Genomic DNA, 16,226 nt, shown 5'->3' with positions numbered 1-16,226 from the left:
TTCCAAAGGTTACTTTTTTTTCTTTCTTTATTTCATTAAAAGACATAAACTTGTCTTTTTCACGTGTTATATGCTTTGAAAATCCATTGTCAATGTACCATATATTTTCTTGATCTCCTGCATATAAAGCTAGAACACAATTTTCAGATTCTATGGTTTTCTTTTTCCATACCTTGGGTGTTATTGCATTTTGTTCATGCTGATGGGATGGTCTCATTCTACTTTTGCATTTAATTTCTTTATGCCCAAAGTGATTCCAAAAAAGAACATTATGTTTCATCTTGAAGAGGTGAGAAAAAATTATAAGAGTATTTCTTTTACCCAATCTCATTTTTTTGGTTTCCTTCTTATTTAGTCATAATAGTTTTATAAAGAACACACTGAACAACTTTATAACCAAAATTATGATAGGTGAAGCATTGACCATTGAAGTAGGAGTACCTGGGAGTATAATACCTTTATTAGTAGCTTCCCCTTTGATTGTGGTAAGGATGTTTTACTTGAGAGACATTTGATCCCTCATTCCTTTGCTAAGAGATGGAATTTTGATGACTTCCTCCTTTCATTGCATTGAGATAGCTTCATGTACCTGTTTCAGAAGATTTTATAGTCTTTGATGATTCACCAATGTATCCAAGACCTATACTTTCTAGAGGATAGCGTTGTACTTTGATGATTTCTTCTAAAGTGTCAGATACTTCAGCAAATCTAAGATTTAGAACCTCTACTTTCTCAAGTTCCTTTCTTAGACCCACTATTTCAAGTTTTATCCTTTCACTGTGCCTTTCTTTTTCCAGAATTTGTTTCTTCAAAACTTCTTCATCTAATTGAGCTTCTTCCACATGGATTTTTAGATGAGCTATTTCTTCAATGAGAGTATCTTTTTTCTTCTAGAGGATCCATAAAAACATCATCAGATTCATCATATTTCTATTCAAATTCCATAAGTAATTGATATTCTTGAGCAGATTCAAGATCTTCATTACTTGATGAATAAACATTATCTTCATGTGTATAGAAACTTTTGTTGTTATCAAAAATTCCTCTAACATTTACTTTTGAGGAATTATTTCATTTCTCATGTTTCTCTTTATAAGGGAATTTAGTCGTGTATTGACCTACTCTTGCATAAGAAAAACATTTGAAAGGAAGCTTACTTCTAAACTTGCTAGTTCCTACTTGGAGTTTCTTTACGAAATTTTCTTTTTTCTTCATCAAATATGTAAACTGTTTGCTTAAGATACTCCTTTTCCTTTCCTTTATAAGTAGCTTTGAATGTTGCTTCTCTGATATTTGATGGACCCCATTTTCTCATTTCATAAGTTGTTAAGATCCCATGGAGGTGTTCAATCATAAGGTTCTTCAAATCCTACATTTATTCAATGGCAAAGACTTTTGAATCAAATTTTAGGGTTAGAAATCTTAGAATTTTCTCAACAAGCATCAAATCTTTTACTTCATCACCACGATTTTTCATTGAGTTAATGATCTCATCTACCCTGTTATAGACCATTTTGTCACATCCAATCAGTGAGCCTCCTAATCAGATCAATCAAAATCGTATTCCCCCTTGTCACCATCTTCCATAAATCCCTAACATGTACCTTTTATTTCCCAGAGTCTGAGACCTAAATTGCTTCATTTGAGCTAGTTTGAGGACCAATGCTCCTTGTAAGCCTATTGGGTTGTGTTCACCAGCAGGTTGCTCCACTATGGCCTGCGTTGGTCACCAGCAGGTTCCTCCCCTTTTCACCTGTGTTGGTTCTAGAAATCTGGGAAAATGATCGGGATTTTGGAAGCTTCCTCTTCTAGGATTTTCCAGAACTTGTTACAACTACTTACCTTGGATAAAACCTTTGGATCCTATCCATCCCTACATTCTAGTTTTCACCACTTATCCTTTGATCTTATTCCTCCATCAAATTTGGATCTCTTACCCAAGATTGGAAATTGGATAAGAAATGCCAACTTACCATACTTCTCTATATATTCCCAACCTTCTATGTGGTTCGGGGTTTGATTTTGGAGATTTATTATGCCCTTATGTTGTTGTAGTGAGTGGTCATAATATCATGCATTTAGGGTGATTGAAGTTGCATACTGTGACAAGGAAATGAAAAGTCAACAACTTGGAGGAGCTCTTCTACATGATCAACTACTACTTATGGTTGTAATCTCCTTCCATTTATATTAATGAAAAGAATTCATTGTTTTCCTATATGTGATGTTATTTCACTTATTTTGATACCATATTTATCTATTGGATGAAGTACTTAGATGATACTACATAGATATCGTAGTTTCTCGGCTTGTGTTATCTCACTGTGCAGGTTCTAATTTTGGCAATCAGAGATGGGATTGGAGCTTCCAAGATGAAGAAGGAGAAAAGTGTGGGAAGGATTCCAGGTAGGCCTCACTCCATAATCTATTTACTTTAAGGAAATACATTGTCTTCCTTTTCTCTCTGCTGTTCTAGGTTAGCCACTGACCTAGGGGAGATACTTTTGTCTGCAATCGTAAATCCAATATAACAAATTGGAAACCATACCAGGGAACGAAGAATTCTCTCGGTGGTATCCTTGTCCATTATGTTAAACTAACTCCTTGACAAAACTTTGTTATATTATCCAACCAATAATAGATCTAGGAAGTGATTTCATTGAACCCTTTTTGCAATTTGTGTGCCAAAAACCTCTTTCCTAGGCCGAATGCTCTCTATGTGCCTTTGACATAGCATTGCACCTCACCTTGGCCCACTCTGCACTAGCTTTGAAGCACAATAGTGCCTCTTTTGCATGAGCATTTTCCGTTGTTTTTTCATAAAGTCTTCCTTGGTTCTTGAGCCTATGTTTGGTCAGTCTACTTCTAGCTAAACTTCCCTCAGTCTTCAGTGCCTTGTGGTCTTTCTAAAATCCTCCACTTGGTGCCTTTGTGTTATTTGTGTTTGGTAAGAATAGGTTTTTTTTCTTTGTTCTTATCATTTGGTCGCTTGCAAACTGTTTTATTTTGATTTTTGATCGCTTAGATGAATTGTTGTTCTAGTCCTCATTCTAAAAAGTGTAATTGAATCAGTAATTGAATACTTGCATGTTAGTTTTCTCCATTTTGAAATTAAGTGTGGTGAAATGAAAAAAATTGCATCGACATTTTGGGTTTTCCATGTGCATTAGTATAGGAAAAATTTCATCAGAAAGGAAATTACATCTTGCATCTTGTTTGTTGCATATTGTGTACTGCATCTTGATTGTTTCTTCTCTTCCTTAGATAGATTTTCATTGAAAGAGAAAGAATTTATATTCTCTCATGCTATATTTGCATCTTAGGATATTTAGGTGACATTCTTGGTGAGCCCTAAAACTTAAACTTAATCAAATATAAATAGTAAAACTTATTGAATCAACCTAAGGAGCATATTTAACATTAACACAAACATTTAGAGATCTAGGCTAGAGAAGTCTTCCAGTGTCGTTAAACGTAGGATCTGTCATTGTTTACTAGTGTTTCATCTTGGGGGTGAAATCTTGATCCACGTATGTGAGTGTATAGGACCATACTCCACGTACCTTAGCGTATATTGGTGGCACTCCACCCACGTAAACTATATCGGAATGCTCTAATCGATCGGTTATGTATTAGACAACACTACTATGAAATGCACTCCCATGCACCGTCGCATATATTTTGGGAATCCCTAATAGGTTTCTATCCATACTTAGGTAACCGAATCTGCTGCCTTGTAAACCATGATACACCAAACACAACATTCAGGGAGATTGGCTGTCGTACATTAATTCCTTGCTTCACAAGGGTGTATATTGCAGTTCATAGTTGCTTGGTAATCCTTTTTACCTATATTACCCTATTTTTAATTTTCTTATTTTTTTTTTAATAAAATTTATTGCCCAACATGGAAGAAAAAAATCCCCCTCCCTGTCGTTCACATAGAATGCAAAATAAGCCTCCACTTCCTCAAAGGCTACTCCTAAGCATCATTCTAGACATAGGAGAATGCAAACTACCAAATCAGGAACATCAAGAACTAATTTTAGCCCTCCACCTTATATTTATAAGCCATAATCATCTGTCCCTTTCAGTAATGAACCAGAGATTACATCTATTCCTGTTGGTGACACTGACATAATTGAAACAAAAGTCCCTCAAACTTTGTTACCTAAGGTCATTGAATCTGATCTCCCTGAGTTAGAAAATTTGTTTCCTGAGGTTATTGAACCTAATGAGCCTCATCCATCTTTACCTGAGTCTTTGGGACCTTCCTCCTCTATTCATTTGTCTTAGACATAACCAATATATCTTGGGTTTGATGGTGAAACTCTTTGATATGGTATTTTGAGTATTGAAGAGATCCCTCAAGAATAACTTGGTCCTTCTACTCCTCCTCATTGGGAAGGACTTCATTTTTATCAACCTAAGCCTCTTCGACCTCCTCAAACTCATAAATAATCTCCTTTACCTGATTCTTTGGGCTTACTTGTGAATTTCTCATGAAAATATTCATTGGGATTGTTAACCATGACTGGAATGAATTTAAACTCCTAGCCTTCGTCTACCACTATGGTTGAGACATCAAGCATTGCATCCTAATCCATGTTTGTAACATCACCAGAAGCTCATTTATATGGTGGTACGTCCATCCCGCCTAGCTATTAGTCGTTATCTGGTACCTTTTCTGGTGCGACTTCAAGTCCTTGGACCTCTCCCATAACATCCAATTCAGGAATAATGTTTGGTACCTCTCTTATGAATTCCACACAATCTTCTCCTCTTCCTCCATCTATGACTATAGTAGAGCAACAGGTTGGCCCTTATTCTAGTGGGAAAACCTACCCTCAATAGCCCAACCCTCTTTATGTTGGGTACCCTCCATCTGGATCGTAGTTGCCTCCATCATACCCTACTCCCATGACAGGGGGAAAACCTATTGTTGGTGTCCCTCAATATGGTAATCAACCTAGCTATAGTCCTCATCATCCTGGAATGGCCTCCAATGTCTGGCAACCAACTTTATCTGTACAACCTGGTTCATATTGGTATCGAATATTGAATTCATAAAATGCACCATCTTCATCGCAAATTCCTACCTATATGTTAGCACTTGCTCAAGCTCAAATACATTTTATCCAACCTTTACAACCCATTCCAATGATATCAAGTTCTCACCAAATCCTGATTCATCAACCTATATAAGGCCTCTCACCTTCTCAATCACTTGCACAAGATACTCCTCAAGTTTCGGTAGGCCAAATTATTTAAAATTTGGTGTAGCCCTAATCGAACCCATACCAGGGGGAAATGCAAACCCCATTTGGGCAGCAATATGAATCGCATTAAGTGCACTTTCAAGGCCAGAAAATCTAAGCCCAACCATTCCAACATCTTTATCACCATCGTGGGACTAGACAACAGACCCACTTATATGTTGGTTATCATACCCCTCCATATTTTGGTCACCGGGTTCCTTATTATCAAAATCCTCCTTATCCAGGAATGAAAGTGCACGTTGCCCGGGCTATCCCTTTTTATCCAGGTCATCTGCCTCTAGAATTTAGGTAGTTTCCTTTTATGTTTACTCTTGAATTACTAGATTTAACTCAGCTTACTAATGACCTCATTTCTCATTCTCCATGGTGGTCGATCATTCCAACTAAGTTGCCTTCTGATATCCCAAAGTTCAATGGGAATCTTGGAGAAGACTCGTCATCTCATGTCATCATGTATCATCTATGTTGTTCATCAAATTCACTTAATGATGATTCCATTCGACTCTGTCTTTTCCAACTAACGCTTACGTGTACCGCAACTAAATGGTATATTGAATTAGCTAGAGTGTTGTTTCATGACTTCAGCACTTTAGCCATTACCTTCGTCACACATTTCCATTTTCTCATCAGATACAAAAATGGAACAAAACTATTGACTAACTTTAAACAATCAGACTCTACTCACATTTCAGATCACATTCATGAGTGGAGACATTTTCGCTGGCTTGTCAAGACTTATGTTCGCTATCAGTTGTTAGCGTAATGGTTTGTCAACTCTCTGTTAGATACCATAAACAAATATGTGGCCAAAGGTGGACTCATGGAAGAAGAGAAAGTTATTTATAATTATCAGTATTTAGATGTTGTCTATACCCAATCAGGCATGCTCTATGATAACATACCAAATGCTCTGAGACTCTCAAATATTCTTCCTCCACCTGGCATAGAATCTCATGCTTCCAATGGCATTATTGTTGATATAGATTGTCATTGATGTCAATATGGAAATATTCTAGGAGCAAGAAGCCATGAGGAGAAACTAGAGGAAAGCCAAGAAAGTCAAGTCATTGGAGAGACTATTGGAGGTAGAGGAATTCATCAAAAGAGGAGTTAACGCATCAGAGGAGTATTACAGAATATCAAAGCAGAACATATCGGAGGAGCATAAACAAAGCTATCGGAGCAGAAGATTTAGGAGGAGTAACGTTGGAGGAGCCATATCGGGAGTATCGGGAGTAATATATGCCAAAGAAGAACTAGTGGAAGAGTACAAAGAGTGGAGGACATAGAGGAAGAGCGGAATACATATATTTTCAAAAGAGTACAAAGAGCAGAGGACATAAAGGAAGAGCAGAATACATATATATTATGTAGATGCGATAATACACGGACCCGAATGAACCATCTACACTACCCTATTGTTATATCGCATCCACCTAGCGGAACTCTCATATCGCAATTTACAAAGGGCTGTCACCCCCAAAAGAAATGATTGTGATAAAGTATGTAGACCTGCTGCAACATTGAAATATGACTTCATACTATATCGCATCGGCCATATCACAAGTGCTTAAGGCCTTGCTGCATTGAAAGTGCCGATTGTGATATATGTTGCGAACCCGATGGTCCTATTATAACACACCCTAATGCTATATCGTGTCCTCCATGTCGGAAGCTATCTATTGAAAGTTATAAAGGGATGGGGCTATAAACTGCAATTGCGATTACACAGTGGACCCGATGAAGTTATAGATACGGGCGTAATGCATTTGAAGTCCAGACTTAAGCATTGGGTCGTGTTTTTCCATGTATTCATGTGTATTCCAATAAATGTATTTCCTGGGGTTCTTAAGGCCAAATGCATAAATAAATTCTTCCGATAGTTTAGTGGGCCTGAACGATTGCGATTGCGATTGCGATTGTGACGTGGCATGTGGGGCCTCCCTGATTGGTATAGTCTCTCCGTAAACAATAAAGTCTAGTGTATGAATATTATTATTGAAAAAAGGGCCTCTCTGTTATAGTTTTAATATGCAACATTTTTTCTTTGTATTTTGGCCCTCTCTTCTAAATTAACGTGTCCTTGGAGTATCAATGAACTTGAAGAGATAGAGGAAGCCGAGAGTCGGGAAGCTAAAGGACATGCGAGCGTAGAGGAAGCTAAAGAGACCAAAGGATCGGGAAATCTGAAGGATAAGCGAGAGCAAAGGAAGCTAAAGTGACCAAAGGAGGGAAGCTGAAGGATCAAGTGAGCATTGAGGAAGCTGAAGAGCCAACGGAAAGAGGAAACCAACGGTCAGAGGAATCAGGAATATATAAAACAGAAAAAACAAGGAAAGTGGTGTGTGCGTGTGAATAGTCAGAGTTAGAGGAAGTCGAAGTTCAAGCAAATGTAGAAGAAGCAGGAGAATAGAAGTGAATCATAAGCTTAGCAGGTTTGGGAGCAGGGAACTAAGTCTAAGATTGTTGCCTTGGCAAAATAGAGTTGGTGCTCTGGAGGTTGGAGACTCACAAAAGTTTTGGTGCTTGGCAACTGATTGCAACCATTTATATATTGTATCTATTTTATTGCATAGATTCTATTAATAAAAGCATTTATTCCAGCGATCTATTTTTGTGTTCCATATATAAATGATTTTGGTGGTAAAAATAACAATTGAAAAGAAATATTGATTCACCCCCCTAGTATTTCCAACAATTGGTATCAGAGCGGGCTTCTTCATATTAGCCTAATAGCTTGAAGAAGGATTCACAGTCATGGTGAGAAATCATGAAGCGTTAGGAAGACCCCTCTGTTCGACGACACCAATTTTGGTTTCTGGAAAAAGAGTATGACCTACTACTTAATGTCCCTTGGACCTCAAGTCTGGAATTCTGTTCTAAATGAGTACCCAATTCCTTCCACTCTTCTAAGAGATCAATATGAGAGGAAATCCTACATTACAAGTGCAAAAGCCTTAAACTCCATCACTAGTGGAATCACTGATTCCGAATTTACAAAAGTCATGAATTGTAACTCTGCCAAAGAAATGTGGGATAAGCTAATTAGCTTATACGATGGGGACTCAAAAGTCAAGAAGGCAAAGCTTCAATCTCATAGAATGCAATTTGAAATTCTGAAAATGGATGAGGAAGAAGATATTGCATCATACTTTCTCCGAGTAGCTGAACTGGTCAACTCTCTTAAAGGATTGGACGAAAACATTAAAGAAAGTACCATTGTTCAAAAGGTCTTAAGATCTCTCCCAGACAAATTTGACTCCAAAATAAGCGCCATAGAAGAAAAAAAGGATCTAGATACTCTCAAGATGGATGAACTCTATGGAATCCTCACTGCCTATGAGATGAGAAAAGGTGGCCCAAGCTCCAAAGATGTAGCATTCAAGACTTCAAAATCAAAAAAGGGGAAAGAAAGGAATGTCAGTAGTGATGACCCATATGTGGAATCCGAATTGGCACAATTTGTACTAAAGCTGAAGAAAGGATCTAAGCTAAAAGGTAAGTACCCTCTTATCTGTTTCAAATGTGGAAAAATAGGTCATTATGCTGCAAAATGTCCTCATAAGCATGATAGTGATGATGAAGAAAATTCTAGAAGAATGGTATAAAAAAAGAAAGGGATCAATAAGAAGAACCTATTCTCTAAGCAAGATGAGTCTGATGAAGATGAATTTGTAGTCATTAAAAAAAAAATCAGATGAAGAAAGTGACCATGTTGAAAGCCAAGAAACATTATTCATGGCATTCACAAATGATGATGACTGAGGACTAGAAGGAAATGTAGATGAATTTTTAATAAGTGCCATTGAAGAAAATGAGAAATTATGGAATAAAATCATTTCTCTCAAGGTAGAAAACGAGGAAACAAAAAGAAGGGAAGATCTCTTGGAAACAAAGCTAAAAGAAAAAGAAGAAACTTGCAAAGAACGTGAAGCTGAAAAAGTATTTATGAGGAAGGAATTGGAGCAAGTTAAAAAGGGTTGGAAAAGCTCTCAAATACTTGAGACTATCCTAAATAATCAAAAACCTCAACATGAAAAATCTGGAATAGGTTTTAAAGGAGAATCATCAAGCACTAAGAATAGTGTGAAAAGCTATGTCGATGCACTTTCCAACAATAGAAAGGAAGAAAGATTATTTCATCAAAGTCTCATCCCAGATCCAAAGAATGAAGAGAGAATAACTCCAAAGAAGAATGTGGATTCGAATCATGGATATTACAACAGATACAAACCAATATTCCATCAAAGGCCCATCTCAAATCCAAAGAATGAAGCGGGAGTAATTCCAAGGAAGAATGTTGATTCAAATCATGGCTATTACAATAGGTACAAAACTATCTTTTTTGGACATTGTTTCTATTGTAAAAAAAAAAATCATCAAGCTAGACATTGCATGGCTCGCAAGAATGAAACACCAAAACTAAAGGATCAAATAAACAAACCATATGGCACCAAAAGGCAGGGACAAATCAAGACCTACAATTCGTTTGATCCCTTGACCAAATTTGATATGATTTGCTCATTATGTAATAATAATGGACACTGTGAACAAAATTGCCCACTCAAAAGAGGAAAAGTAGGAAGTGAGAATCCCAACACGAATAAATGTGGCCTAGCTCTATATGCTCAAAATAATGAAAATCATTGGTTTGTGGATAGTGGGTGCTCCAGACACATGACAAGGGACAAAAGGAAGTTTGTCTGATTGAACAAAAAGGAAGGAAATGTATCCTTTGGAAGTTGATCTGCCATAATTGATGGAAAAGGAACTATTACTCTTATTAATGGAAAAGGAAAAGCTCAAAATGCTCTGCTAGTAAATGGGCTCAAACACAACCTCCTGAGTGTTAGCCAAATCTATGATTAAGGACATAATGTTGTCTTTAGCACCAAAGACTGTGAAATAAGGAACTCTTCCTCAGGGTAACTTCTGGTGAAAGGGGTGATCCAGGTGGATCTTCAGATACAATGACATGGAAAAGCTCAGAAATCAAAGTGATCGGAATGAAGTCAACTTAGGATCAGAGTGTAGATCTCATCATCTTGATTCCAACGGTGCAAACGGCACTTCACTCCGAGTCCAGATGATGAAGTTATCGCACAAAGACGGCTACTTTGATCCTTAAGAAAATGAGGATTTTCCTTTGAAAATGGGTTTTGAGCCTTAAAGGCAAAATCACAATTGGAGGATGCATAGAGGTGGACTTAGAAACGGTGTAGAGGAAACCCCGATCACTGATCTCCAACTAAATCGGATTAGCAGATCTATGGGAAAATGGATTAGAGGTAATATATATATATATATATATATATATATATATATATATATATATATATATATATATATATATCAGTGAACAGGCAGAGCGATCGGCGAGATTGTTATCGGGACACCAGAGCGATGTATGAGTAGGACCCCGACGCGATCAGCCGATGTTGATATCGGCGATTGGCGACCAGTGGTCAGCAGTTCCCCGGTTACAGGACCTTGGGGACAGTGATACACTGAATTGTAACCTCAGGTCGGACCCAATATGGAATATATGCCCGATTTCACCAGTTTTGAAGTCCGGGTAAATGGTTTTGGGGTGGATTTTTAGTGTTTTTTGGGATTTTAAGGTCTTATCGCCTCAACAATAAAAAATTCATTTTAAGAGGTGGTTACACCCACCGATCCTTCCATGACACCAACCTCCATTGTTAAGTGAACAACCCTAATTTAAAGGGGATTCTGTCCGAAAACCCATTATAAAACCCGATCGATGGAAAGAGCAGGGAGGAGGAATTTTTGTTGTAGCACGTTGTTTCATTGGCAGGAGGTCGAGAGAGCATCTTTGTCTATGTTTAGATAGTTTTACATGACTCCAGCCCCTTTCATTTCTATGGATGCATTGGTGTTGTTTACCTCTCCATCATCAAGCATCCATTTCACAGCCATCTTTCAGATTGGAGGTATAAGCCTGTTGTGGACAATTGATGATTGTAATTCTCTTTTATTTTATGCCATTTAATAAGAAAGGCCTCCCCATTGTTGAGCTGGGCCCAAAGCCATAGTCCAAATTGGACGAACTCCTTTATCAAGCCTTGGTGTCCTCTTTTGTGCCTTTTATGTGTTTACTTCTTCTTTTCTTATGTGCACATTTCTGTGTTAAGTTGTAATTTTGTATGTGATTCTTTTCATACGTCTATAAGAGAAAACATCCTGGATCAATTGGTATCAGAGCAGGGATTTTTAGATGTGAATTGCGGGTTTGCATGCTCACAAGAGGCAGGCTTCAAAGAAGTGAAGGGGAACTAAAACCTTTTGATCTAGAAGCAGGGCATGCACCTCAAAGGAGAAACATGGTAGAAGATGAAGCTCATATTGAAGAGGAGCGTAATTTCAGAAAGACTTTCTATTCAATGGTAGAGAACATCAGTCAGCTGGTTTTAAGACTGGAGAAAGCAGAGGAGAGAAATCGAGAAGGACAAGGTTCAACACATGGGAATGGTGGAGAAGAACCCCCTCCTTCTCCTTTTGGTAATGAAGGCTCTCCTTCCTCTCACCACCATAATCAGAGAAATCCAAAGGATGCATCTTTTTTTAAATTAGATGTTAAATTTGATCTTCCTGTGTTTAATGGTGAAAGTAACACAAATAATCTTAGTAATTGGATCAGGAAGATTGAGGTTTACTGCGGGATTCAGAAAATCCTAGAGGATGAGGTGAAAATCTAATTGGCCTCTCTATGGTTGGGTAGCACAGCTCTCATTTGGTGGGAGAGAAAATTGCAGAGCAGTAAAAATGTGGGTAAGCTCTTTTCCTCATGGTTTGATTTCACTTCTGTGTTAAAGGAACATTTTTATCCCTTAGCATACAAATAGAAAGCTTTGATGAATTGGCAATATTTAAGGCAAGGCAAAGGGTAGGATGTTTAGAGTTTTACAGAAGAGTTTAGGAAGCAAGCACTGAATTTCAGTATTTCACTTGATGCACCTAAAGTTGTAACTAAGTATATTGGCTCACTTCATAGTTATATTAGGCATTCATTGTTATTGTTTGAACCAACCACTATCGATTCAGCCAGGGTGAAAGCAATTCATATTGAGAACAGGGGCAAGAATGAAAGAGTGGATTAGTCCAGAAAGCCACCATTCAAACCTCCCGATGGCAAATCCAAAGCGAAATGGAAAGGGAAGGAGAAGAAAACAGCAGCAGCCAAAGAGGGAGAGCGGCATTATTGCAATCACTACAAGAAGGAAGGCCACGATGACAATCATTGTTGGGAGCAGCACCCAGAAAAGCGTCCAAAGAAGTATGGAGGAAAGGGGAAGCAGAAAACAGTGGCAGCGGCACAACAAGACCTTGGATCAGATTTGGGAGATGAAGCATTGGTCACAACAGTGGGAACAAAAGGTACCCTTACACCTCTTGTTGATTCTAAATCGCATGAAAGTACCAGTTCTATAGATGAGTCCCTTTCAAATGATAGAAAAAGAATTGAATTATTTCATATCAGGGTTGTAGTAAATCACACCAAAGTAGAAACTCTGTTTGATACTGGGTCCCAAGCAAACTTAATTGCATAATCCTTGGTAAAGAAGCTTGGCTTAGAGACAAAACCACACCCAAAACCTTACCTGCTAGGATGGATACAGGATAAAGCGAAATTGAATGTAACCCAGTAGTGCAAGGTCAAATTTGTGACTGCATCTAAGCTAGTAGACGAAGTAGAAATGGATGTAATACCACTAGATATCTATGGCATGGTATTAGGGAGCCCATACCTGTATGACAGAAAAGCAGTCTTTTTCCGCCATGAGAATAAATATCACATCACCAAGGATGGGGTAGAATACATAGTGCGGGCTCATCAAAATAAGATTAATGCTAGCCCCGTAAGCGCTGGGAAAATGAAAAGACTAGTGAATTCCAGTAAGACATGCATGCTTATGGTTGTAAGGGAGAAATAGGTCGAATTAACTGATGCATTCCAGGTATGTGATGGGAAGCATAAACAGGAATTAATGGAATTGATTTCTTATTATAATGAACTGTTTTAGGAACCGAAGGGACTACCTTCGAAGAGGGAAATCCGACATGAAATCCATCTATTGCATGACACCCCTCTGCCAAATATTGACATGTACAGGATGTCAGTGATTGAGATGGAGGAAATCAAGAGGCAAGTGCAGGATTTGCTGGACCAAGGTGTCATCAGGCCGAGCTCCTCTCCATGTGGTTCGCTGATTGTTCTAGTGCCAAAAAAAGATGGCAGCTGGAGGATGTGCATGGAATACCGCATGCTCAACAAGATATTGGTGAAAAATCGTTATCCCCTCCCACGCATAGATGATTTATTAGACCAATTAAAAAGTGTTGTATATTTCACAAAGTTGGATTTGCACAGTGGCTATCACCAGGTCAGAATTGCGGAGCAGGACGTGTGGAAAATCACTTTCAAGACCAAGCAGGGGCTATTCGAATGGATGGTGATGCCATTTGGGATTTGCAACGCTCCAACCACCTTTATGCGGGTTATGAATGATATATTTCAGCCTTTCATTGATGAGTTTGTTCTCGTGTATTTAGATGATATACTAGTTTTTAGCAAGAGTTGGTTTGAACATGTGAGTCATGTAAAGAAAGTGCTTGATGTGCTAAAAAAGGAAAAACTCTTTGTAAAATTTTCAAAGTGTGAGTTCGGGAAAACCTCTTTGGGTTACCTAGGTCATATTGTTGGTCATGGTTAGTTAAAAATTTATACCTCTAAATTTGATGCAATTGTAAATTGGCCTAAGCCTACTAGTGTAACCGAGGTCTGTAGCTTTTTAGGTGTAGTCCAGTATTGGAGGACATTTATTGCTCCACCTTTGCACACCTTGAGGACAATTATTGCAGCACCTTTGCACACCTTGACAAGTGTGAAATGGGTCTTCCAATGGGGAGGAAGACAACAGAAGTCCTTTGAAACATTGAAGGAAAAAATTAGCACCGCGCCTATCTTAGCCTTACCCAATCTCCAACAGCCATCTGAGATCAAATTTGATGCTAGCGGTTATGCCATGGGAGCTATACTGATGCAGCAAAAGAAACCAATTTGTTACCATTCTGAGAAGTTTTCTCAAGCTGTGATAAACTATCCCACCTATGATAAGGAGCTTTATGCCTTGGTGCAGAGTGTGAAAAAGTGGAAACACTACCTGATCGGTAAGGAGAACATCATCCATACAAATCATCATCCCTTGCAGTACCTTTAGTCACAAACCAAGCTGCAACAATCTCGTCATTTCAAGTGGATGGACTTTCTTCAACAGTTTCATTTGGTAATAAAGTATAAGAAGGGCACTAGCAATAAAGTGGCCGACATGCCATCTTGCCCTCCTATTTCTTCTTTTGTTATTTTGCATAATGCTTCGTTATCTTTTGAGAGTTATGCTGAACAATATGCTAACGATGATGAATTTAAGGAGGTTTATGCAAAACTAACCCATGGTTCATAGGTGGACAACTATCACTTGCAGGGGAAATTGTTGTATCACCTTGGTAAATTGTGTATTCCCACAGGAGAAAGAGTACATGTAATTCGAGAGGCCCACACCTCTCTTGTGTCCAGACACTTTGGTGTTGAAAAGACTTTATGTCATGTACAAATATTTTGTTTTTGGCCTCATATGAAAAACATTGTGACTCACTATGTAAAGGGTTGTGTGATGTGTTCTGTTTCAAAGCCCTCTAATAGAAAACTTGGGCTCTACACACCACTCCCTATTCCAAGTTGTCCATGGGAAAGTGTGTCAATGGATTTTGTAGGAGGTTTACCTTTGTCTAGGAAGAGTCACGACTATTTGTATGTCGTCGTTGACCATTTTAGCAAGATGTGTATTCTTATGCCTTGTAAAAAGAATATTACTGCAGAGCAGACTGCTTCTCTTTTCTTTTAGCATGTTTGGGTTCACTTTGGATTACCCACATCAATTGTGTCAGTTCGGGACTCTCCCTTCCTTAGAGGGTTTTGGACTAGCTTGTGGAGGATGATGGACACCAAATTGAAAAGAAGCATGACATTTCACCCGCAGACCAATGGATAGACAGAGGTTGTTAACCGTACCGTGGTACACTTATTACGAGGCTATTATGGGAAACATCCCAAGTTTTGGTATGGACATATCCCCTATATACACCATTCCTACAACCAAGGAGTGCGTTCATCTATGCAACATTCACCATCGAGACATGTTTTGGTTACCTACCAAAGGACCCTTTTGATATGGTCTTTGGAAGCGAAGATGGCTCCAGGGGACATAATGATAGGGACAAAACTCAGAATTTCATTCAACAAATCCAATTGATTCACAAAGTAGTGCAAGAGTAGCTGGAGAAAAGTCAAGTTTGTTACAAGGCTCAACATGATAAACACCAATTCGACCATCAATTCCAAGTGGGCGACAAGGTGTGGTTCCACATCAACAAAGACAAGATGAAGGGAGAAGGAAAGAAGTTGTGGCCAATATGGTACAGACCATTCACCATATTGGAGAAGATTGGGAACAATGCCTTTTGTCTTGACTTGCCAGTATATATGCAGATGTACTCAGTAGTGAATGTGGAGAACCTAAAGCTGTATGAACCACATTTGATCGTGGACACTGATGAGGTGGTCACGGTTCCTACCGTTGATGATTTTGCACCAGAATATCTCGATGAGACACCCGAAGACATCATCCTCGACAAAAGAACCAGGACTTCACGGTGAGGAGATGTATAATACCTTTGAGTTGGACTCAAGGGAATGCACCCTAGTAAGGCCAGATGGTTGGAGAAAGAGAAAGTGAGGGAATAGTTCCCTCACTTGCCAATTGACTAATGAAAAGCTTTTGGCGGTCCAAAAGCTCCTTAATGGGGAGGATTGATCCAGGTGGATCTTCAGATACAATGACATGGAAAAACTTAGAAATCAAAGTG

This window comes from Pinus tabuliformis, chromosome 8 (assembly GCF_031772625.1).
Source record: "Pinus tabuliformis cultivar Carrire ecotype Pingquan chromosome 8, CPIR1, whole genome shotgun sequence".
Lineage (NCBI taxonomy): Eukaryota > Viridiplantae > Streptophyta > Pinopsida > Pinales > Pinaceae > Pinus > Pinus tabuliformis.
This window is presented reverse-complemented; position numbering follows the sequence as displayed.